Here is a 25251-nt window from a genome sequence, read left to right as displayed (position 1 = left end):
TCCTTCCTTTGCTCAAGCTTTATAGTTCAGCACTCATCTTGAAAAGATTCAACAAGACCAAGGAGAGTGACTCTCCCACACAGGAGAGTATTCTTGTCAGAACGGGACAAGGATATTCAGGATATTCACCTTTATGACCTGTCAGATCACCCATTTGCAGGATCCCAATGTGGTCAAGACAGGAGTTAGCTCAGATGATAATTGGTATCTAGGAAACCTTCAGGTGATGAAAGAAGACACCTTGTTCTGTTTCTAAATACAGGAAATAATTAAGCATTAAAGTTTTGGACTTTGTTGCTGAAACTCACTGAAATCCCATCTGAAAAGATTTTTCTTTGTTCTTTTAATCTGATTGAGAGCTTTTTGCCCCCTTTTATGAAGTTTTCCCTGCATTGAAATATTTTTAAAAGTTGATACATCAACAGTTGACTTTTACACATGTACGTTTGTTAAGTTTTATCTGGGAACTTAATAAGGAAAAGACGTACCAACCCCCAAAATAAGCTTCTGCAATAGCTGCAGTGTTATGGAAAAGAGAAAACAAGGCACTACATTTCAGATGACTGACATTTACCCTTGACACTGAACATTTTTTAATGACCTTACACACAAAATGGATTTCTCCCTCTAGGGAATACCAAACTCATAGATACTCATTTACTGGAATGTGTTAGATATTTTTTGTTGATGTTGTTTGTTTTTCTGCAGATGCTTTTTCATGCATCAGCTCAGAGCTGAATAGACTTAATTTACCAAACTGCCTTCATAAAAAGCTGGTAGATTAGCAAATGGACTCAGGGGATCAGTATCCCTTAGTTATACCATAACCCTAAGTGGTGGTTTTACTTGGGTTGGCAGCCAAGCTCCACCTCAGCCGCTTTCTCACTCCCACTCCTTAAAAGGAATGGTGGAGAAAGTACGATGCAAAAGGCTCGGGGGTTGAGATAAGGACAGGGAGATTGCTCAACAATTATTGTGACAGGCAAAACAGAGTAGGGAGACAGTAAGATTTCTTGCTTATTACTAACAAGCTAGAATAGTGAGGAACAAAGGAAAAAAAAGAAAAAAAAAGTCTTCCCCCCATCCACCCTCTTCCACCTCCTTCCCCTGAGTGGTGCAGGGGAATGGGGGAATGGGGGTTCTGGTCAGTCTATAGCACTTCGTCTCTGCCACTCCTTTTCGGTCACACTCTTCCACTGCTCCAGTGTGGGGTCCCTCCCATGGGATGCTGCCCTTCCTGAACTGAGCCTGCAGGAGCTGCCCACAGGCAGCAGCTCTTCAAGAACTGGCTCTGTTCTATGGGGTCCATACCCCAGGAGCAAACTGCTCCAGCACAGGTCACCTACAGGTGGGCAGTAGCTCCCCCAGATCCCCTACTCCTGCATGGGCTCCTCTCCATAGGCTGCAGCTCTGGCCCAGGGCCTGCTCCTGTGCAGGCTATCCATGGGCCGCAGCCTCCTCCAGGCCACATCCACCTGTTCCACATGGGCTCCTCCATGGGCTGCAGGGGGACAGCCTGCTCCACCAGGGGCCTCTTTACAGGCCACAGGGGAACTGCTGCTGCGTGCCTGGAGAACCTCCTGCCATCCTGCTGCACTGACTTTGGGGGCTGCAGGGCTGTTTTTCACTCCTCGATCTCTCTCAGAGCTGCTGTGATTCCAGAAGTTTTTTTTTTTTTTTTTTTTTTTTTTTTTTTTTTAATATGTTTTTGTTTGTTTGTTTGTTTTTTATTTCCCTGTCTTAAATATGCTCTCAGAGAGGCACATACAACATCACTTACTGGCCTGGCTCTTGCCAGTGGTGGGGCCCTTATCTAACATGGGGCAGCTGCTGGATTATTCTTGCAGAAGCCACCCCTATGGTCCCCTGCTACCAAAACCTTGCCACATAAACCCACTACACCCTAAAAGAGTTCATATTCTTCATACTTTTGTGATTCTCTGAAAACTTCATCAAACCATTAAATTTTAGTGACATCAAATTTGAATTCAATATTTAGAAAAGATTCAAATAAATTTCAAATTTGTTAATTATTTTACAATGAGGCAAACAGTATATAAACTATGCTTTACAATTTCAAAGGTCTACTGTGTTTATTAAAATATATATTTCTTTAAATAATCTATAGCTCCATATTTTTGGCTGTTAACTGAGAATTAACCTCATGGTTAATTTTTATTTTTTTGATCTGATATTCTGTAGAAAACAGTGGTAAGTTTTTCATCTAAAATACTGTGAAACCAAATCTTAAAGACTATATTTTGCATTTAATGAAAAAATCCCTGCAGTTTGAGAGCAAATTATTCATATTATTTTGGACCAATATTCATTTATTCTTTATTAAATAATCAATTTCTTTCAATTAACCTGCTTATTTAATCCATCTGCTCTCACATTTTAAGGAAATATGTTGGTTAAGTAATTATATAGAAGGGCAGTTCAGGAAAAAAATCTTGGCCAAAATCTTGCATTTAATAAGTAATTAATATAATGGTCTCTCATGAATAAGCAATGAATATAATGTCATTTCACCACAAAGTATATCAGGCTTCTAAGGGGGAATAGAAATACCTCTGTGAGGTGCGGGGGGTGAGGGGGGGGGAAGAAAAAAAAATTTTAGTCTCCATGTTTTATTTTCAGTCTTATTTTTTCTGTTTCATGCTTTTAGATTGTAAAAGAAAGAGGTAGCTCTTCAGAAGTGTTTGAATACATGTACATGTATGATGTATCATGTAATTCTTTTCAGAATATGATACATAATTTTGCTTTAAAAAAAATAAAAATAAAAATGGAAACCACTGTATTATTTAAAGATTAATAAAACTTCACCCACATATAGTTTCTGAGATGTGCAGGACCTACATCTTTAGAAGCAGAACAGATCTAGGTCATGATGTTGAAACTGTAAAGAATCACTCCAGGTGAGTGTGTTGGCTGAGAAGGAGTTTGAATTTTCCAGGATATGAACAATTAGAGTAAGTTCCTGTTTTTAAGGGAAAAACAAAACAAAACAAAAACAAAAACAACAACAAAAACTTTAAGTCTTTGAGTAGAAAAGATTTTTGGGCAGAGCTGTGAAGAGTACAAAAAATAGTGGTTCATGCTCTATTAACATGTTCATGTTCTATTAACAGCCTGGTAAACCACAGAAGGTAGTGTCCTCATAGTGTCCCAGAGAGAGTTAATTTGGTAGGGTGCTGTGTTTTTTTATTTAGGATGAGAATAATGTTGATAACATGCTGATTTTGTAATTGTTGCAGAACAGTGCTTACATTAAGTCAAGGACTTTTCAGCTTCTCACACTGACCTGCCAGTGAGCTGGCTGGGAGTACGTCTGGAGCTGGGAGGAGATAGAACCAGTATAGCTGATCCAAATTGTCCAGAGATATTCCATACCATATCATGTCACAATTAACAATTAATATGGGGTGGCTGGGTGTGCTGGGTCTGTCTGGGATGGAGTCACCTTTCCCTGCAGTAGCCCACACAGTGCTGAGCTCAGCACTCGTAGCTGGAACAGCACTGGTATCACTCCAGTGTTGTGTCTATTGCCGCATAATACTGGCACTGCATGAGGCCTCCCTCCAAACCCCCAAGAGCCAGCAGGCTGGGGGTGGGCAAGTGATGGGGAGGGAACATCACCAGGGCAGCTACCTAAACCAACCAAAGGGATATTCCATAACACCTGATGTCACACTCAGTAATAAAAAGGGGAGCTCTCTTGGGGGAGGGGGCTGTCCTCCTGAACAACTGTTACACGTTTTGAGGCCCTGCTTCTCAGGACATGGCCAAACATTGCTTGTTGATGGGAAATAGAGAATAACTTTTTTTTTTCCCTTTCTCTCTGTGCTTCTGCTTGGCTTTTTTTTTTTTTTTTTTTTTTTCCCATTCCTTTTTCCCTTTAATTAAATCATTCTGATCTCAAAACTCGAGCTCTTTGTGTCATATTTTATCCCTCTTCCCCTTTGAGGAGGGTGGAATGAGAAAGCGGCCATGATGGAGCTTGGCTGCCAACCTAAGTAAAACCACCTCACTGGGCAAGGTAGGGGGAACACTGCTCAGGGATAAGCTGTGGATCAGCAGGTGGTGATCAATTACATTGTGTAATCCCTATTTTGTACACGTTATTTTAGTAGCACTATTATCATTATTATTTTCTTTTCTGTGCTAATAAACTGTCTTTATCTCAGCCCATAAGTTTTCAATTTTTTTCTGATTCTCTTCCCCATCCCACTGAAGGGAAGTGGGAAGGGTGAGCAAACGGCTGTATGGCACTTAGCTGCCATCCCGGTTAAACAACAACTGGTAGATAGTCCTTGTAATGTGGTAGAGGTTTTGATTCGAATAGCACTCGAGTGCTAAATAAACAAAAGAAAGTACTACAAAAAGCACTATTGGTATTTGTGCATGTGTGTTTGTGTGTGAATATGTGATCTGTACACATCATGAAGCATTAAGATAGGACAATAACGAACATTTTTATTATAAGAATCCAAACAGTGATGATATACACAGGAAAAATGAAAATGGAAATGACAGAATGAAAATAAGAAAGTATTATGGCTTGATTCTACCATAGAACAGCTTTCAGGGACACAGACAATAAGGAGACCTATATACAGCTATGTAGTAAGACCATGTTAGGGAGCTTTTTCCTTGATTGTGACACAGGCCTCTCCAACCATCTCTATACATAATGTTTAACAAATAACAATCCTAACTGTGCTATGTTTTCCAGCCATTATCAAGAATATAAGTACTATTTCAAAAACTATGAAAAATCTCCAATACATTTATTTCCAGTGACAGATAGTTAAAAATATATATATAATTTGCAACAGAAAAAATAAGAGATTTCTAATGTAGAAAACCAAAATTTAAACAGAATTATGTTGCAAACAACTCTCTCTAAGAAGATAATTCTTCCCTAATATGAAATTAAAACAAAACAGACAAACAAACAAAAAAACACATAAGTTAAATATTTGAACATTTGAAGATATTTTCACCAAGCATGCAGTGGAACTGAAAATACAACTCTTACGACATAGATAATAAAGACAGTTCTTTCCTCACATCACTGTTTCAGTCAGATATTCTGTTCCATTCTTTCTTATTCTTTAAAATGAATAATGGTATAGGAAAACAGGCAAATTCTAGTTTGGATCTCCAGCACAAAGCAAATTTTGTGCACTCTGGGAATCCATCTGTGAGCTGTACAACTTTTTTTCTGTTTGTAGCCAACAATTAGTAAAGAGACTTGAAAAATACTGAAAGTCACAAGTGAGGTAATTAGTTAAATGATAGTGAATTACAATCTCTTTCTAATGGAGACATCTTTTAATGGTTAAGATCCAGATATCACTCACTTAAGTGTACATTTTAGAAATCAGAGCAATTAGAATGAAAGTTTGGCTCAACAAACATGGGTTCAAGAGGTGTTTCACATCCAGTATCAATGTCATCATCTCTCTGTATGCACAGCAGAGACATAACTGTGCTTAAAGATGGGTTGCCTTTGCCAGCACCATAGCAATTTCTATTTCAGGACTATTCCCCAGTCAGGTTGCTTTCTTAGATGATGCCTACAATATCCTCAGCACTTTCTCCTTCTGTGTTTCTGCATTTGTTGTTGGAGAATAAAATAGAATTATGCTTAATGAATGTGGTAACACTTTTCAATTCAATTCCAATTCAATTTTTGAATTGCAAGTTTCTTTTTGTTTTATTTTTGTACAGCTGGTCTTAATGTACCTCATGAGCCAGATGGGAAGCTATATAAGCCTAGCTGCTGTTGCTGTCATTATAATTATTAAGAGATTAATTTGCATTTTTTTTTCTCTTATAAGAAACAACAGACAATCAGACAACATAATATAGAGTAAAGCCAGTATACAAAACAAACCTTAAAATGATCTTAAAAATATTTCTGATTATTTCATAAAAAGACATATGTGACCTAATAGTTATACAACATATCAAAACTGTTTCTGCCACAATTCAATTCATACTAAGGTATTCATAGGAAGTCAGCTTAGTGTGCCTGTTATTCCATGCCACATATCTGTTTCAGAAACAGAATTAAGATGAAGTGCAGGAAGAGAATAGAAAACCTTATACATCCAGGACTCCGGACTGAGGAAGGCAACACTTCTTTTGAACACCAAAATATATACTGTGTTTGTGTCAACATATTCCTGTCCTAGAATAATCTCCAAAAGGGAGTCAGTCATCACCTCTTTTACCAACTGCTTTTCCCATTCCTCGCCTCTCTTAAGTATGCTCTAGAAAGGTTTATGTAAACAGGGTAGAATAAGACTTTTACATGATAATGATGGCCAGAAACCTTTTGTGAGATGAATTCTTCAGTCAAAAATCCAGTTGACAGGAGACTTGACCAATCTAACATCAATTGCTTTTAATTTATGAACAGATTGGAAAACAAGAATACATCTCAGAGATAGTGTTTTTCTTTGTTTGTTTGTTTGTTTGTTTTCTCCTTAGAACCACTTTCTGTGAGTAATTTTCTATCAATAGAATATATATACATATATATTTAGTTCAAACTGTATTTAAAATATATATTGTTGTTGTTATTCTAGACAAATTTACATTTTCTGTGAAAATCAATAACATTTCATTGGTTAAAAGGAATAATGAGCAATCACAAAGAACTGAAAATCGTATCTTTAGCTGAAAAGCTTCTTTACTGGAATTATTTTCTGAAAGTACTAAGTATTGTGTTTGTTAAAAGATGTAATGATTTGCAAAAGTTAAGGAAATAACATTGTCAAGATGGCAAGATGGTGTATATCATAATTTTGCTCTTGTCAAGACAATGGAAAAGCCCTTTGGCAGGGCTTAAAAAAAAAAGGAAAGACATAAAGACAGAAACAAAAGCAGTTTTTCAGTGTGTCCATCTGTGAAAGTAAGATAAATCATAAGTCTGGTGCATGATTGTGGTTTGATCAAGTTCATAAAGGAATGAAACCATGAGGGAAATTTTTAATAGTTCTTTCAGGTTACCTTTTATTTTTATAAAGGGGCTGTAAAAGTTATGTAAAATCATATTGTTAAATATTGTTTAACATATTACTTTACAGATCATTAGATCAAAATCAACACATACTAATAAAAATGCTTTCTCCTCCAAAACCATATCTAGTTTTTGATCTAGAGTAACAAAAGAATACAACCACATTGAAAAATAAGGTCTCATAGACATTAGTGTCAAGAAAGTTTGAGATCTGACTTACTTAAAAGTATTGCTACCTCAAAACCCCTTTGCTACAGCAGTCAGTCTCTAAATAATAACACAGCATGCTATTCCCAAGAAAATGAATTTCTGCTGATCCCATTAGAATATGCTATATGAGTGTTGTTTCTTCTGGACTCTTTGATGCACAGCCCCAGGTGAAAAATAATGCCAAACCTGAATTAGGAGTCACAGGGAAACTTGTGTTTTACATCTGTACCCAGGGTTATTGGATTATTTTTTTTTGCTAATTCAACATGTTTTATTTTAAATACTTCTGTCCTCTCCCTTGTTGTGTTTACCTAATCCACCTAATTTGAATTTGCACTTATAAAACTCATTATATAAAATTATATCAATATACCTTGTTAACTCATTGCTTCTATGTATGTCTTTAGTATTTAATTAGATGCATTATCATTGCATTTGTCAGAGAAGGATCCCCAACCCAGTCTGCACTCCTGCATTTTTATCTGTGTGCTATTTACTGTTATACACTGTTCCTTAACTCTTTGACCTTCCTGTTGTAGGAACTCTTTGCATAGAAACATTTACATCTGTCAGAGTAAAATATCAGATTTTTTTTTTTTTTTTTGCCTTTTTAGTATGTTTCCTAACAGTATGACTACTGTCACTTTGAAAAAAAAAATGCATAGGGGAAAATAGAGATAGGGAACAACAGGAGAGGGACTGAAGAAGAGTTAAGGATTTTTAATCTTTTTATAGAACATCAGGGTTTCTGAAAATCTGATAGTGATTTATGGCTAATGCATGCATTGCAAGATAAATTACTTGTAATTTAAATCCTTTGTGCTATCACAGTATGAAATATCCTATCAGAGATTGGTTTTCTGTGCTTTTTGTTCTTTTTTTTTTTTTTTTTTTTTTTGGTCATGCTGGAAGATTGACGAATATGGATTTATCTCATGAAAGAAAAAGACCAACAAATATCAGAGTAAAATTCAACCAAATATCACATTATGAATCCCTTCAAAAAATATTTCAAAATATTTGTGATCAACATAAAGATGAGAAGAATGATTCCCAGCCCCTTATAGCTAGACTTTTGCCTAAGGCTGTGCCAGACAGACTATGCCCATTCTTGTGTGATGGTGAAAAGCTGACATTTTGTAAATAACTAGATGGTAGAAAAGCTGAGAATAGATGTCAAAGGCACAGTAGGAGGTATTATGTAGCCTGTACCTGATCTGGATTAAGTATTGCTCCTTCCTACTTTCTGCTTTCCTTATGCCATCGTTAAGAAGAACAGCACAACATTTAATGATAACAGGAAAAGGAATGAGCAAGAGCAAAAACAAAGATAAAGTATATTTTGCTTGAGGTTAATGGAGTTAAACATGAGCCAAAAACATTTCTTTAAAACTGCATATTGTGTTCCAAAAATCATTAAAAGTGTTTTCTTAGCATTATTTGGAATCATAAATGTAATTTTCACCTTTAGCTTAACACTAAATGGAATATGAAAGTATTCCATTTTAAGTTAAGTAATTAATGCTTAAAGCTGAAGTTAATTTCAAATACAACTCTCCCTGTATTGAAGAGAAAATGAGGGACAGAGCAAATATCTCAATTGTAATAAAATCTGTATCTATTTCTTCTATCCTTGAATTACACAAAATCATTTGTTAATAAGATAAACTCAGTGAAAAGAATTAAGAGAGCATGCTTTACAATTTTTATTTTTTATCACAAATTATTCATGAATTTTGGTGCTGCAGAATTCCACACAAAGCAATGGATTCACTTTCTTCATTTAACTGAGGTAAGCAACGAGGAAAATTCTGAAATGCAAAAGCTTTTTAACCAAGGCTCTTAAACTTGTTTCTTCCACATAATTTCCATGGAGTAATCATCAACAGCAGTACTTCTGACCTCCTTCATTGGATATTACTCATGCTTCATCAAGCTCTAAATTCATCCTGTGAAACTTCTGAAGCTACTTATTAGATTTGAAATTAGTCTACCCCTGATATGAAGTACAATGGGTGGAGAAACAAATCATCTTCCATCTGCAGCTGTGCAGAGTGATGACATGGAGTGATGACACCTCACTCCCAGCTGATTTTTCCCACCTCCCTGATAGAAGTAACCACCCTTTCCCTTCCCATCTGCCAGACAAGCTTTTCCTGTGAACAGCCCCTTCTTAGTTTCCAACAAGATTAGCTAAGGAATGCTTGAACACTTTAATTAGTAAATCTGATTTAAATACCCTCATTTGGGTTGAAGCAGGATAGAAAATGCAAAAAAAGCAATGACCCCAGAGGAAGGTGGCAGACTGGGGAGGGGAGGGTGCGGTGCAGTGCAGTGCAGGTTCCAAACAGCAACTTTTCAACTTCCATGCTGCAGATGGAGAGCAATGGGTCTCTGCTGCAGGACTTAGACTGCATTATGATGTCTTCTTAGTGTTTGTCAGAAGTGGCAGATGTAAGACGCGGTGTATATTTGTCCATGACACACTTGGTTTAGAAAGTCCTCCACCCTGAGAGTAGACTTCTCACCCCACAGTGTCCTACATCACCCCCTTGCTGTGGAGATGCAAAGGTTTTTGGACTGAGAGGTAAATTTTCCTTTGGAGATAGTGTGAGTACAGTTTTGTCTAGTTTACATTACTATTGAATTTGCTTTTATCCCTGACCAAAAGCAGTAAGATCTACCCCTTTTTGCCACTGACTGCAGCACTGATATAAGTACTTAGCCAGCTATCAGATAATCCAACTAATCTGAAGGACTAAAAATTCAAAATCAAGTCCCTCTTTTTTTTTGCCCCAGAAGTTTTATGGGTCTGATCCTACTCATTGAATGCTGCTTTGGAGAACAGTCACACACTAAATACATATGTCAAGGATGAAGGGATGGAAGTGCCCCTTTCAGTCACAGACTGGTCTTAGATCTGCTTGTACTAGCTGAGTTACACACTCCAGTTTATCATGTGAAGGATTATGATTAGCCCAGCTCATTTAATCTGGCAATAAACATTTTAAAAGACCTGCTCTCTGAGTCACTCCTAAAAGCAGTCACCACTGATATCTTAAAATAAATAAATAAATAAATAAAAAGTCTGCTTGAAGCTTTCTTGCCTGTAATAATAAAAAAGACTTAAGTAAGACCAAACACAGAAACACAAATTTCAATAGAAACCTACTGTGTGAATGAATCAGAAAAGTGAAGTGAAATATCCTCAGACCTTTAGCAGACATGCGATTCATTCATTAAAATGATGTGAAAGGCAGAGCAAGTTTCCATGATAAATCACAGATACTAAACCATAAGCAACAACACCTGTTTTCATTAGTAAAGGGCTTGTAATGGCAATGATTATCCATGTGCCAAATGTCTGACTACATGTAAGATAAGTGATATTAAAAGTGTTTTTTGTTGTTGTTGTCAAAATCAATGGTAGTTCTTGTTCAGAAACAACTTACTGCAAATATAAGACAGCTATCATAGTCATGGCATGCTAATTAGTAGTACTGATTAGCAGTAAGACAGGTCTTTAATTCAGCAAGCAGGTCTCATTATCAATCAGTTTTGAATAATATAGTTCCAAGTTTCATGAAATTATACTGGTAATTTTTTGGTGCAAATATCTATTACTGGTCAGATAACATATTTCCAGAACATCTGTTTGTACACGGTAGTGTATATAAGCAACAGGGAATACTGAAAGGTTGAGAGAAGAATGAAAGATGTTTCTTTCAGTGATTTTTGTGTCCTGAGCCTGGATCACATATTCCTATATCTAAAGAGGAAAGTCTGCAGAACATCCATGGTCAAAAGCAGAAGAGTAAACTTTCAGATGAATGAAACATTTAGTTTCCTTTTTTATTATTTTTCCCCCCCATTGAGTCAAATAACTATGTGAGTCTGACAGAGTCTGACATTAACCATGCTGTATCATTGAAGAATCAATGTGGATTAAAACATTTAAATCACAATAACATTTTGGTGAAAAAATACACTATGACACCTTCAGTTGTATCCCTTTCTTTTTAAGCAGTCTGATTACTTGCAGACCTAATACTCATAGTAAAGCCTTATAGAAGGCAATTTATGGCCTATCTTGAACATGTTTTTTTTTCATAAGCCCTAGAAAAAGATAACCAATAACTTTCTATATTTACTTCGCTCCAGTAATTTGTATGAAGTAGTCTTACACATATTAATGTAATTTCATTGTACAATTGTTTATCACTAACAAAATTCCAAACCTATTATAATTTTAAATTTTGCAAGAAAAAGAGATAAAAGACTTGGATCTCTAACACTGTTAGAGAGAATTATTATGTAAGAGAGAATTATTTTATTGGTTTTGGTATTTATGTAGTACAAAGTAATCAAAATGTAGTTTAATCCTCTTTTTGTTTCTATATGACTTTCCTCTGTTTGCTACTAGAACCAAGCAGGAATCAGAGAATCATAAAATGGCCTGGGTTGGAAGGGACCTCAAAGATCATCTATTTCCACCTCTCCCCCTCCCCACCATCTAGGAAGATGCAGCGCTATCAGTCCAAGCCTGCCATACAAATCAGGTCATAGAGGTTATAGAGTAAACCAAAAGCGAGTTCTTTATATCAAGTGAGTTCTGTAGGGGATCTTTTAGTAAATTTGTCCCAATCTTGTTGCCTAAATTACCTGCCTTCACCTAACTCCCCTGACACTCAACCTTTCTCACAACATAAGACTCTGGATGTTAAACTTAAGTACTTCTAATCACAAATCGCTTCATAAAACAGACTTGTCCAGAATAACTCTTTATCTTACCTTTTATTTATTTATTTATTTATTTATTTTTGTTGGAGAAATCTGAAGTGAATAATAAAGCATGATACTTATTGAAAGAGATGGAACATACCACAGCATTCTGGAATAATTAAAAATTATGATGACCAAGGTACAAAGTGAGCTTTTGGGTAAGAATAAATTGCTATTAAAAGCAACATCATTTATTTTTTTATTATCAATCTGATCAGATTTCAACTTTACTCTCATTCAATTTACCTTCAGCAGAAAAATAAATAAATAAATAAATAAATAAATAAATAAATAGATAATCTTGCAGGATGGGGACCCTAAGGCATACCAATGGATCTGCTTCAATGACATTGTCCAGGACCAAAGTTATGAAGGGAGATCTGACACACAGAAATAACCTTTTCAGGTAGTCATAGGTAAAGGAAATCTTATAGACTAAAAGTCAGTTACCTAAACAAGACTACCTCAGACACAGAGGTCAACACAGTAGTCTTATAAAACTAAAGCAAATGAAAAGAGTCTAATAGTAAATTATGTATTGAGCAGCAACAAAAATTAAATAACTTTAAAATTAATGAATCACATGAACTTAAGAAAAAAAATGATCTTTGTAACAGCCTTTGTAGAATATTTGAGTCTGAGATATGTAGGATAGTTTGAGCATATAAAATGAAAAATGGAATGTTTTACTAGATTGATCCAAAAAATTGATGGGAAAATGGGTATATGAATCTCCTCTCTGCACTTCTTCTTTCTGCATATTGTCACTTGCTGGTAAATAATCTGTGATTTTCACTATAAATTTGCATATTTACCAGGTTTTGCATGATTTCATTGGGTCAACACTCACATAAATTCATCATCATACATTAAAATAAAACAATTAATAAAGTAATAAAGGCTAACACACTTTAGAATAATTTCAAGAGCTTCAAAAATTGACAATGTTTTACAGTTTCATGAAATCTTAAGATGTGTTGTGAAGTCTTTTATTGATGTATCTGGGGAAATATATACATATATAAAATATGTATAATATATATTAACTATACATTAAAACAGATTATCATAATTATTAATCTAGTGATGAAGTAATATTCAATGAATTTTCCAAATCAATAAACATTTAGAAATGTTGTGAAGACCATGTACTGCAAATCATATTTCTAAAAGTAAATACAATATCAATTTTTTTTTCCTAATTCACTTAGCTTAAAAAATATTTATTTCATTGTAAAAAAATAAATTAATAAGAAAAACAATTTTGTTTTCTAGGACTGTGAAGTGGATGTCAGAATGCATTTGGTGACAAAACTGGAATTAATTTATTTTTTGTTTATAGTAAAATAGCAGTATTAATTTTACATGAAATATACGTATGTATAAATAGTGCAAATGGACAAATTATCATTGACTTCAGGGGGAAATCTTGCCAAAACACTGCTTCTAGAGTTTCTTCACTCTCCTGCATTTCCAAAGTTGCTATGAAACCCATTGCAAATTTCATTTTCTACTGTATGCAAATTTTTATTCAATATTTTTGCTTTTTATTTTTTACTTATTTTATAATGTAAAGAAAGTTTACTTCTGAAATTATTTCATCATCTGAGTTGCCAAGCTTACAATGTTTCAGCTCTTTGATATTTGTAAATGCAACCGTCAGCTTTCAGGTGATAGCTTCCCAGAGTTTACCATCACCATCAAATTAACAAACTAACAAACAAACAAACAAAAAAGGAATGCAGATAAGCTTAAACAATTTGGAACCATTATGGGCTCAGTCAGTTTGCATCAAACACAAAATAAAAGTTATAATAAAATTAAAGTTGTTATCTCCTGGTAATAAAACCTTGCACTTGACCTGAGTTCCACATGTCGTGAAAAGCTGTGAACAGAATGTTAATATGAATGTGATGGTAATTTTTGTACTAGGTTAAAGCCTGAATGAAATGGTGTTTTGCCTGGTTGAATTGGAAATACCTAATCTCACAAGTGTACTCACAAGTGGTGACTCCTGTAAATTCAGAAAGGGAACAAAACTTGATGTCACTTTAACTGTGGTATCACTGTTCCTACATTTAATACAGAAGAAGGCTCAGCAAGTGAAATCACTGAATGCAAATTGAATGCTTACAGAGTTAAACATTCCTCTGATTTTTATTGATTTTCACGATATTTCAGTTTTCTAAAGCCTCACTTGCTGGATTAATAATTAGTTTATTGTCTCTGTTTTCATTAACATTAAAACAAGTAAAAAATAACTCAGATTTTGGCCTTTATATTTAGAGTAGATGTGAGGGAAAGATGTATAAAAGCTGGAAAACAAGGAGGAAAAGATCAGAATATATATATACATATATATATATATATATCATACATATATATATATTATTATTTTTTTTATTTTAGAGTGCTCCATATTTGAAGAGAAGTATATCATATACAAGAACTGAGAAAGAAAATGGTGAATATACAATTTTATTTCCAGTCACTTTAATTTGGCAGTAGGCAATGACTGACTATAAGTTTACAGGAATACAAAGGCTTCTTCTATTTAACGAAACAAGTGATCTATTCTATATGAATTATACTTAATTAAAAAAAAAAAAAAAGTAAAAAAAAGTAAAATTTCATCTTTCCTCTTAACCTGATGGCATGAACTCTGTTTTTTTTCAAACAATTTTATTTACATCAGGATACCTCTTCTCCCTGAGAATACATCAGGTCTATCTTTGCTCCCCTGCCCTCCCACCCCATCCCCCCCTCCTTTTACATACAACAAATATTTTCCTTCAGTCCTCACTGTAACAGGCTGAAGAATTGTAAGAAACTTCTTACTGCAGCATGCAGGATTAATCACTGAGAAGTACATATTTGCGAACTGATCAACAGCCCAGTTTATCAGCAACTATATAAAGGATCTTGACCATCTGGTGATGGGATATGGAAATGCCAGCACTTGTACAACAGCTACATCCAGGAGACCTCTCTCATGTGAGGAGCAATTAGTCATGTAGAAATCAATCTCCCTACCTCTGGAAATGACTTAATTCTCTATATCCCAAAGGAAAATATAAACTCCTATTTGGTGGTGATTTTGCTTACACAATAGGGGGAAGACCTGAGCCATTGTTGTTACAAACATATTACAAGTTCTGCTGGCTAGTTTAATTCTTAAAGAAATAGAAGAAATACTGCTCAGCTGCTTTCCCTGAATAACAACTAAGCATTTGTAAGGTTATTTTTCTATGTTCTTCCTCCAAAACTTAAATTAGCATTACTAATAGAAGTATTAGGTGGAATGGCAAAACTCAGTGGAAACTTACTTTGTGAACATTAAGATTCTCAAAGATATTCCAATTCAGAAATATATCCAAATCCATACATAATACCCATGTTATTTTCAGATTTTCATAAACACTTTTCCTTCCTTCCTTCCTTCCTTCCTTCCTTCCTTCCTTCCTTCCTTCCTTCCTTCCTTCCTTCCTTCCTTCCTTCCTTCCTTCCTTCCTTCCTTCCTTCCTTCCTTCCTTCCTTCCTTCCTTCCTTTTCTCTCTCTTTCCATACATCCCTGCCATAAAGGCAAGAGAAATACTATGAGAAATTACTCTGTACTCTTTTGTTCTCCATTCCAGGAACATAACTATAAGCAGAAGACTAGACAGTTGCCTTGGAGACAGCAATTGGATTGCCATCAAAGTGTGCCACACATCAAATGTGCTGAAAGTATACTTAAAATTTATACAGGACTGGAATGAAAGTTATCCACCTATTCTCTTCAGAGGATTAGGAAAATAGGGAACAGAGGTGAGAGGAAAAAGAACAGCAGGAAAAAGCTTGTTATGGTATACATATAAATTTCAGAAAATTGAAATGTTGGTGTCTACCTCACAGGTACTAATCTGGTAATTATTTTTTTTTCAATACTAAAACCAAAATGCAAGAAAATCACACCTGTCTTGAACAAAAAAACAAACAAACAACAAAAAAAAAAAAAGTAAATTGTTTACAATTCAACAGTAGAATCATAGAATCATAGGATATCCTGAGTTGGAAGGGACCCAGAAAATTCAGACCATATGACTAAGAGCACAGTCCAAACACTTCTTAAACTCCAACAGGCTTGGCGCCATGACTATGTCCTTGGCGAGCCTGTTCCAGTGTGCAACAACCCTCTCGGTAAAGAACCTCTTCCTGATATCCAGCCTGAACCTCCCCTGTTGCAGCTTGACACCATTCCCTCGGGTCAAAACCCTGGTCACTAAAGACAATAGATCAACATCTGCCCCTCCACTCCTCCTTGTGAAGAAACTGTAGACTGTGATAAAGTCTCCTCTCAGCTTCTTCTTTCCCAGGCTGAACAGCCCAAGTGACCTCTGCCGCTCCTCATACGTCTTCCTTTCTAGGCCCTTCACCATCTTAGTAGCCTTTCTCTGGACACACTCCAAGAGTTTAATGTCCTTTTTTGTACTGTGGTGCCCAGAACTGCACAAGTACTTGAGGTCAGGCCACACCAGCGCAGAGTGGTGTGGGACAATCACTTCCCTTAACCAGCTAGCAATGCCATGCCTGATGCATCCCAGGATACAGTTGGCCCTCCTGGCTGCCAGGGCACACTGCTGGCTGATTCAGCTTGCTATCGACCAGAACACCTAGATCCCCCTCTGCAGGACTGCTCTCCAGTGTCCCATCACTCAGTCTAGTATAGCCATAGTCTATAGTATAGTTTATAGTATAGTCTAGTATAACCCAGTATAGCCAGGGTTGCCCTTTCCTAGGTGTAGGACCCATCACTTTTTCTTGTTAAACATCACATGGTTGGTGATCACCCAGCTCTCCAATCTGTCCAGATCTCTCTGGAAGGCATTTCTACCCTTGCAAGGCTTTTCTACCCTAATATTGTTGGGTTGATCTATACATAATTTAAGAGATTTTCTTAGAAAAGGAGGAAACCTTGTTTCTTCACTCTCTGTACTTCAATCGAGAAAAAAAAATAAATTACTTAATGGCCAGCTAAAATATCCCTTGTTTTTACAGAAGCAGACTATGAGGAGAAGAACAGTATCAGTATATTTCCATTACGGATTTAGAACTACTGGCAATTTTGGCCATTTTTTTTTTGTTTATTTGCTTGTTTGTTTGTTTTTGACTGTGTAATTATAGCTATAAACATCATGTTTATTTCTTTAGTAAAATTTAATGTAACTAATACAAAGTGGTTGTTGTTTTTTTTGTATGTTTGTTTGTTTTTGTTTTTCTATTCAAGTGTCTGTGTCAAAGGCAAAGCAGGGTACAGGGTGTTCCATGTCCTGTTCAGGACATAGGAATAACATAGGAATATACTTTTTCATTTTTGATGAGAAATTAAAATGTTTCTGTTTGAATCTCTGCTAATGCTAAATAAATAAATAAATGATCACTTTAAAAAAAGTGAAATAGTAGGATGTAGAGTTATTTTAATGTAAGACTTTAGTAAAAATAAAACTTTATTGTTATGGATATCCAACTAAATGTTTTTCTTTGATGAAAAGGAAATGGTAGATCTTATTAATGGAATACCAATCTGGTGCTGAATCTTCATCCAGTCATTCTCACCTCCTACCTTCTGTCATTCCCTTTTAATGACACGTTAAAGGAAAGGATTATATAAAAGAAGTCTATTATAAATAAAATAGAATGAGTCACCAGAAGATACTTGAAATCATTCTGTCCAATACAGTGGTGTATTCCTATTTAATTTGCTTGCTTTATGAATTATATGTTTACGTTGCTAAAATGACAGGTATAATATAGTTCCAGCATCAGTGAGCCTAACTGTACCTGCTTCACACACAAACATCAAGATAACACTAGATGTTCATTGTGTTTTAAAGGATTATTGCCTTAAAAATAATTGTTCTGACTCAACACTATACCTCAGCAAGTCTGAAATTTGTCTTCGGAGATGACTCACATTTTTCAAGTTAGGAACATACAAGGAATTATCCTTAGATCAAGGTCTCTGTTGAGGAGTAGCTGTTTTCTTCAGATGGAATTTGATGACATTAATTTTCCTTTTCTTTCTATAGATTGCTTTCTCTTTCATAAGCAAAAACTGCGTGCAGTTTCATACAAATGAAATATGACACTTGATTTATACATACTGTGCAAACTTAACTTCATACAGCAGAGGAGTGAGAAAGAAATGTCAGCTAGGAATCAAATGATGACATTTGTTTAAGAGAGCAGGTTCTGGAATAAAAGATGTAATGTGCCTGCCTATAATCAAGGCAAATACTCATCATTGGAATGTGGAATTCATACACAGTTGACATGCAATTAAAATTTTATAAGCACTAAAATGTATTTGCAATAAATAGGTCAGAGGAACATCTGATATGGATTTTAGTTACTCTGTTAGTTCTCAATTTGCTATTGCGTACACTCAGCAAGTCTTCAGATGACTGGGTGGTGGAGTTGTCACAACAGAAGGACAGGATGTCATTCAAAGGGACCTGGACAGGCTGGAGAAGCAGGCCCATATGAGGTTCAACAAGTCCAAGTGCAAAGTACTGCACCCGGTCAAGACAATCCAAGGCAGGAGTACAGACTGTGAGAAGAACTCATTGAGAGCAGCACTGTGGCGAGCCCTTGGAGGTTCTGTTAGAAAAAAGGCTTGACATGAGCCTAGATGTTAACTTTAAAAGGGTTAAAAGGGGGTTTATTCCATTGTGATTGCTAATTACATTATAAATAAACCAGAGTTAAACATATCTTGGTATGTATACTTTCTTATAGATATACCTTTTTATCCCTTACAGGTCTTGCTTTTGCTATCCACTCTTGTGTTTAGTCAAGTATGAGAACATTGCAAAGCAAGTTATACATATCACATTTTTAGAACCTTCCTTTGCTGCAATGAGCAGCTTATATAGGTATTCAGAGTGGAAGGAGAAAATTTAAGTATAGAGGCATTCTGTTAACTAAAGGGTTGGAAAGGTCTACATCTCAAATATGGCTGTTCCCAAAACTTGTACAAAAAAACAGTCAGACATAGAAAACTGATATAATGCAGTGCCATTTATATAGGCTGGCATTTGTGAAAAAGAATATTCATCTGCATGAATAGTATTCATGCATATTTAAAACTGTATTTCAATGTCTATTATGATTATAAGCTATTTTCTTTCTCTACACTAGCTCTTAAATATATCTTCTTTTCTCAGATCCTGTGAAAGAAAATAGGCTCCAAAATATCAAAGGACAACTCTGAATAGGTTGGGGAAGATTTTTATTTTTTTTCCCCCCTTTGGATAACTTTCAGATACAAGAATAAAGCCATTCCAATCTAACATTCTTTGATCTGAATTTCAGGATGAAAATCTAACAGGAACAGAAACACTTCGAAGTTTTCTTTTCGTCTTTGTTTTATTTTGGTCACAGTATCAGAATCCAAATACACACATTCCATGAAAGAAAACAGCTGCTATACCCATAAGAGGACTTATGCCTCCTCATTTTGCCTAGCTCCCTCAATACCTAGATGATCAAATACCATGATCAAGTGCCATCTGGTGTTTCAGGAAGCTACAGTCTGTACTCAATTGACTTTTTACTCATAAAGGTTTCCTGGGCATCTGAAGATTTGTTTATTTTGGCATAGTTATAGCTCCCTATGGGCTGACAATTAAGCTCATGAAATCTTCAAGATCTATAAGCTAGGCTCCCAGCTCAGCTCAGATCCAAATCTGGTGGGTATTTTTTACCACACAGATCACAAAATTAGGCTTGAGCAAATCAAACAAACAAAAAACAAACAAACAAAAAGCCCCGGGAAGTCAGATAAAGCAACTGAACCCTTATTCCTACCTCATAGAGAAGAATTACATTCTGCATTATATACATATTATTATTATTATTATTAAATTTACATTATGTAAAAAATATGTAAAACCCTTTTTAAAGGGTTTTACAGAATTGGACCCTCATTTTTTCCCATTATTGTTGCCCTTTTTTACACACACACACGCAAAAAAAAAAAAAAAAAAAAAAAAAAAACTTTTTTTTTTTTAGAAAAGTCAGAAAAAGAAATCCAACATAACAACGATTAGGTCTCATCCATTATTGTTTTAATTGATGAACATAAATGCTGATGGATAAACTTTGATATAGGAGGAAGCATAAAATGATATACCTTAATGTGTAATGATATACCCTAATGTGTAATGTGTATACCTATATGTCTTAATAACACTCCTAAATAGGCCAGGATAACATTATTTTACTCTCAGAAAGGAAAGACTTTACAAAAAAAAAAGTTTGCAGAATAATGTTCAAAGACAGTTTCTATGCGAGGAATCTAAATGAGATAAGAAGTAATCTTTGGGGAAATTCAATATTTCAGTTATCAAACATATAATCATAGTATATTGATGAACTCTAATGAATATTTTTTTAAGGCCAATGTCTAAATGATAGAAAGTCCTCAATGGCCAGAATTATGCTTTTAATTTTTAGGACAAAGAAACAGCAGCTTTGTCCTGGTCTTTTCAAAACTTCTAGGTTATTTTAGAAGAACTGTATGTGTTTGATATAATAGCTTACTTTGATGAATAAACTGTGATTTGGTAATTTGTTAGATGGTAAAAATATCTACAAGGGGGTGCTATGATATTCAATATTCACTGAGTTTACTATTTATTCACAAAGACTGTAGATAAAAGAAGATAAACTTACATTTTAAATAAAGACATTAAAAATATTTGTGTTCAAGAAAGATACTCTAATCATTCTAGGCTATATGTTCAGGGATTTAAAAGATTTTCATACTGGGACAATTTAGTTACAATGAATAATTTGGATAGTTGAGTGTTAAAACATGAAAATGGATAGGTAAAAACGGTTAACTTCAGGAATTTTAATTTTTTTTTTTTTTTTCCCCAAAGTCATTTAAAATTATGATGTATCTTAGATCTGTTAGTCATTGTTGTGCAGTCCTACTTGCTGTTTTCCAGGTATTCTTTCACTGTCTCAGTTTCCCCTTATATATTCACTTACCTAATCCCACAGATCAGCTGGTCTTGACTGGTAAATCTAGAGTTTCAAGGATGCCACCACATTCATGAAAGACAAAGAAAATAACAATGCTTGGTGCTGAACAGGCCAACAATTCCCAAAATACTCATTCAATTTTTGTGACATTTTAGCAAAGATCTGAACTGATGAAACATTAATCAGAACTGTCCATAAATCACAGAATCACAAAATCACAGAATTGAAGGGGTTGGAAGGGACCTTGAAAGATCATCAGGTCCAACATAAATGATAACTATATTTCTGTAAGTTATAACCTCCTTAAGTTTCAGGTTGTCAGGATGCTCTCTGGTATAGCTCTTCTAATGACTTTTCAAATGAATGCCTCTATTTTCTGACAGATCTTCTTTTAAGTTGTCTGCTGACTGTTGTTATTTTATAATGCAGATGGAGCACATGAGGATGCAGAAACAGACTGCAATGAGAATTTTAGTGGTCTGAGGTAACAACAGAAGAGGGTCTGAAAAATATTATTAAGAATAAGATATATCTAAGGATAATATGTAGCTATATAATTTCCAAAAATATTGATAGCAAGTAGAAGGTTAAGTCCATTTTGCATAGATAAATTTCTCTCTCTTTTTTTTTTTTTTTTTTAATTTCCCTCCTTTCCCTTTCCCTTTCCCTTTCCCTTTCCCTTTCCCTTTCCCTTTCCCTTTCCCTTTCCCTTTCCCTTTCCCTTTCCCTTTCCCTTTCCCTTTCCCTTTCCCTTTCCCTTTCCCTTCCCCTTCCCCTTCCCCTTCCCCTTCCCCTTCCCCTTCCCCTTTCCCTCATTTCCCTTTCCCTTTCCTTTTTTTTTTTTTTTTTTTTTTTTTTTTAAGTATAATTATAGTTAGTTTTCAGCTAAGTATGTCCTGAGGCAGGCCAAGGACAAATGTAACAGTTTACATTACTACCTAGAAAAACTACCTGATTCAGCACAAACGTCAATAATTATTTCAACAATTATTTTTATTTTATTTGAGTTGGTTTGATCAAAAGTTTTATCTCACCAAGTCATTCAAAAAGCTACCTATGTTTTACTACATCTGCAATTAATTTTCTTGAATGATTTCAACTCATTTAATACATTAATATAATCCTTAGAAAAATGAATCCCAAACTTTACTACCGTAATTGATTATAAATAATCATATGTGATGAATATTCTTCATGTTTTGTTAGGAAATTTATAACTACTTTTTATAGATCAGTTTAAATATCAAGATAAGTCCTTGAAAATTTAAAGTAGGCAAACCAATACTCAGACAAGAGACATTATGGTAATAGTGTTTGTAATATGCTAAACATGGGATGGTCATGGTAATCAATCGGATGGATTGGTTTGCAAATATATAGTGTCATTAGAAGAGTGGTTTAAACATAGAATATAAAACATAAAAAAAAAAAAAAAGAAACTATTTTTTACAAAAATATATAAATAAATGATTCTACCCTGCTAAAACAACAAATTTAGCAAAACGTGGTATAAAGTATATTTATATATATATAAATCAAAAAGAATCTGAAAAGTGTACATTATTTTTGACAATTTTAGAAATAATGATGGAATGTGTGAGAACCTGAAGACTATCAGTACAGATGGTATGTATAGGAAGGAGTATCATGTGTAAGAAAACAAATGTCTAGATAAATAATGGGAAAAAAAAAAAAAAAAGAGAAAAAAAAAAAAAAAAAAGACTAAAATACTAAAATTAGCCTGAACTCCCTCAAAATACCTGTAGAATCTGAATCTGAATTTGTTTACTTCTGTCTGCTGTGTTTTGAATAACCTGAAATGATAACTGTATCTAAGAGCAGGAAATACATTAAAAAAAAAAAAAAGAAAAAAGTGGGGGGAGGTGGGGGAATAAGGCAAATGTTTATAATCTATTGTGATGAACAATTTACTGAAGTCATATTTGCAAAGTAATTACTCGATTAAAGTTCTTTTATCATTTACTATTTAAAAATAAACAAAACACAACAAAACAAACAAAAACAAACAAACAACAACATATAAATCAGCTGTAACTTTGAAAGAGGGTTATGAATCTTTGACTTTTATTATAACAGTTTCACCAGAAAAACTTAAAAAAAACTTGTCCAGAAGATCATTTTGTAGGAAAATAAATTAAAAAAAAAAAAAAAACAAATTCTGACACACTAAAAATAAACACGACTTGCCAAGAGTCCTTCCTATGATGATGGTCTAAGAAACCAACCAACCACACAAGACTGTAATGTAAAAACTTATCTGTGTGAGTACATCAAAAAAAAAAAAAGTGCAAAAAAAAAAGAAACCATTTTTATAGAAGAGTCTTTGAAGTTTATGTTTTCGTTATCTCTCTACTGAAGAATTATAGATATAGCATCAGTGTAGAAGCTGCTTTCAGAATGATAATATGATTGTGATAAGTGGAATTGTTGTTCTGTTCTTCTGTATCAGCTTCCCTTAAATAAATGGTGTCAGAATTTTGATTGCCTTGAAGGTTGCTAACAAAACATCCTATAACACAATTTCATCAAGTAGGATATGCTACATGGCAAATAAATTTAGGCAGAGATAATATGGAAAAATGTTATATTTTCAGTTATTAAAATACGAAACAGACATCTTTCTGTTTGGATTTAACTTTGGGGGGTGCTGGTAGAGTAACAACAGTAAAGTAACAATACTAATACATACTAGTAGTAAGTACTTACTACTGTAATATGTTTTTAAAAGTTGAAGGAAATATGAAAGAAATGGATTTTAGACTAATAGGACCTAAATAATTCATTACCATTACATATGAAAGAAAAATAAATAAATAAGTAAATGGATGGATCAGTCTGAAATAACTCTTTAAGCCAAGAAGTAGGTATTTATAGCTTATTTTCCAGGCTCTGTTCCGTACTTCTGCAAAATACTTTATCCAAAGTATTATTATTTGCTTTTTTCAGATAATGTAAGTATAAAAGCAATACAAAATGAACTGTGTCTGCAAGCTTCTAGTACCAGACTAGTTTTATATAGAAACGGAATCCCTCTTACTGTACCTAGAATAGATTATACTGTGTGTTTTACCACTTCCCCCTGCTTTTTATATACTGGTCCCATGGGGTGGAAGTTTCAAAAAACTGTTAGTCTGTCTCCTTTCATCAACAATGAAACACGCCATATCAAACAGAGGGAGAACTTGGAATGAAATGCTATAAAAAAAAACAACAAAACATTATTTCAAGCACAATCACTATGATCTCTTCTGAATTACGTACACTTTTCATCTAAAGAAAAAATATTTTTTCTCTCAAAATATAATAAGATAATTTTCTAATTCTACCCATCTCAAGATGAACATAATTTTAGAAATCATTACTTTGGGTTTCAACACAGATATGACAACATAAATGTTCAACATTTCACGTATCGTGTATATGCCTTATTAAACATTTCAATAGCAAAATTTAATTTAATTTAATTTAATTTAGTTTAACTGTACATTCAAGTATCTTTCCAGTAGATTCCATTTAGCTGGCTTTCCAGAAAATAAGTTGTGCTTGAGTTGAAAGAGTTTTGTTGAAAAGATGGACCACAGCTGATATTTATTCTGTTTTTGTTTTTGTTTTTCATAGAACTTTGTCTACACCTGACATGATCAGTTGTAATTATATTTTCACTGAGGTGATAGATAAAAAAATATTTTGTTGATATTTTTATTTAAATTATTTAGTATTATCTCATAATACCAAAGTGGTTGGGAACAGCACTGGAATACTATAGTAATGTCACCAGCTGAACTAAAGTCACCAGAAAGGAAGAAATCATTGTTTTTGCCGTCCCTTCTCTCTTTTTCTAAGCAGAGTTATATCTGTTATAAATTCCAAAGTTCTTCTAAGTATGAAAAAGTCTGGTAAATAGCACAGGAAAAAAAATCTGAACAAAAGAGAAAAGCAAAAACAAAAACAAATTTTTGTTTGTTTGTTTGTTTTGTTAATATCCCTTTTGTGCTCTCAGAGTTTCTTGTAGAAAAAATGCTAATGCAGAGGACATTCATTTTTCCTCATGCACACTTGATTTGATTCATTAGCCTCTTCATAAGACTACTTACAGATTTTTCCTGTTTCAACAATTTGCATTTAGAACTGTAGAAGTAATGGAAAGTTTGTGTAGTTAAGGACTTCAATAA

The sequence above is a fragment of the Aythya ferina genome, assembly GCF_964211825.1.
Source record: "Aythya ferina genome assembly, chromosome: 1".
NCBI lineage: Eukaryota > Metazoa > Chordata > Aves > Anseriformes > Anatidae > Aythya > Aythya ferina.
The sequence above is the reverse complement of the archived record's forward strand: the minus strand, read 5'-3'. Positions refer to the sequence as shown.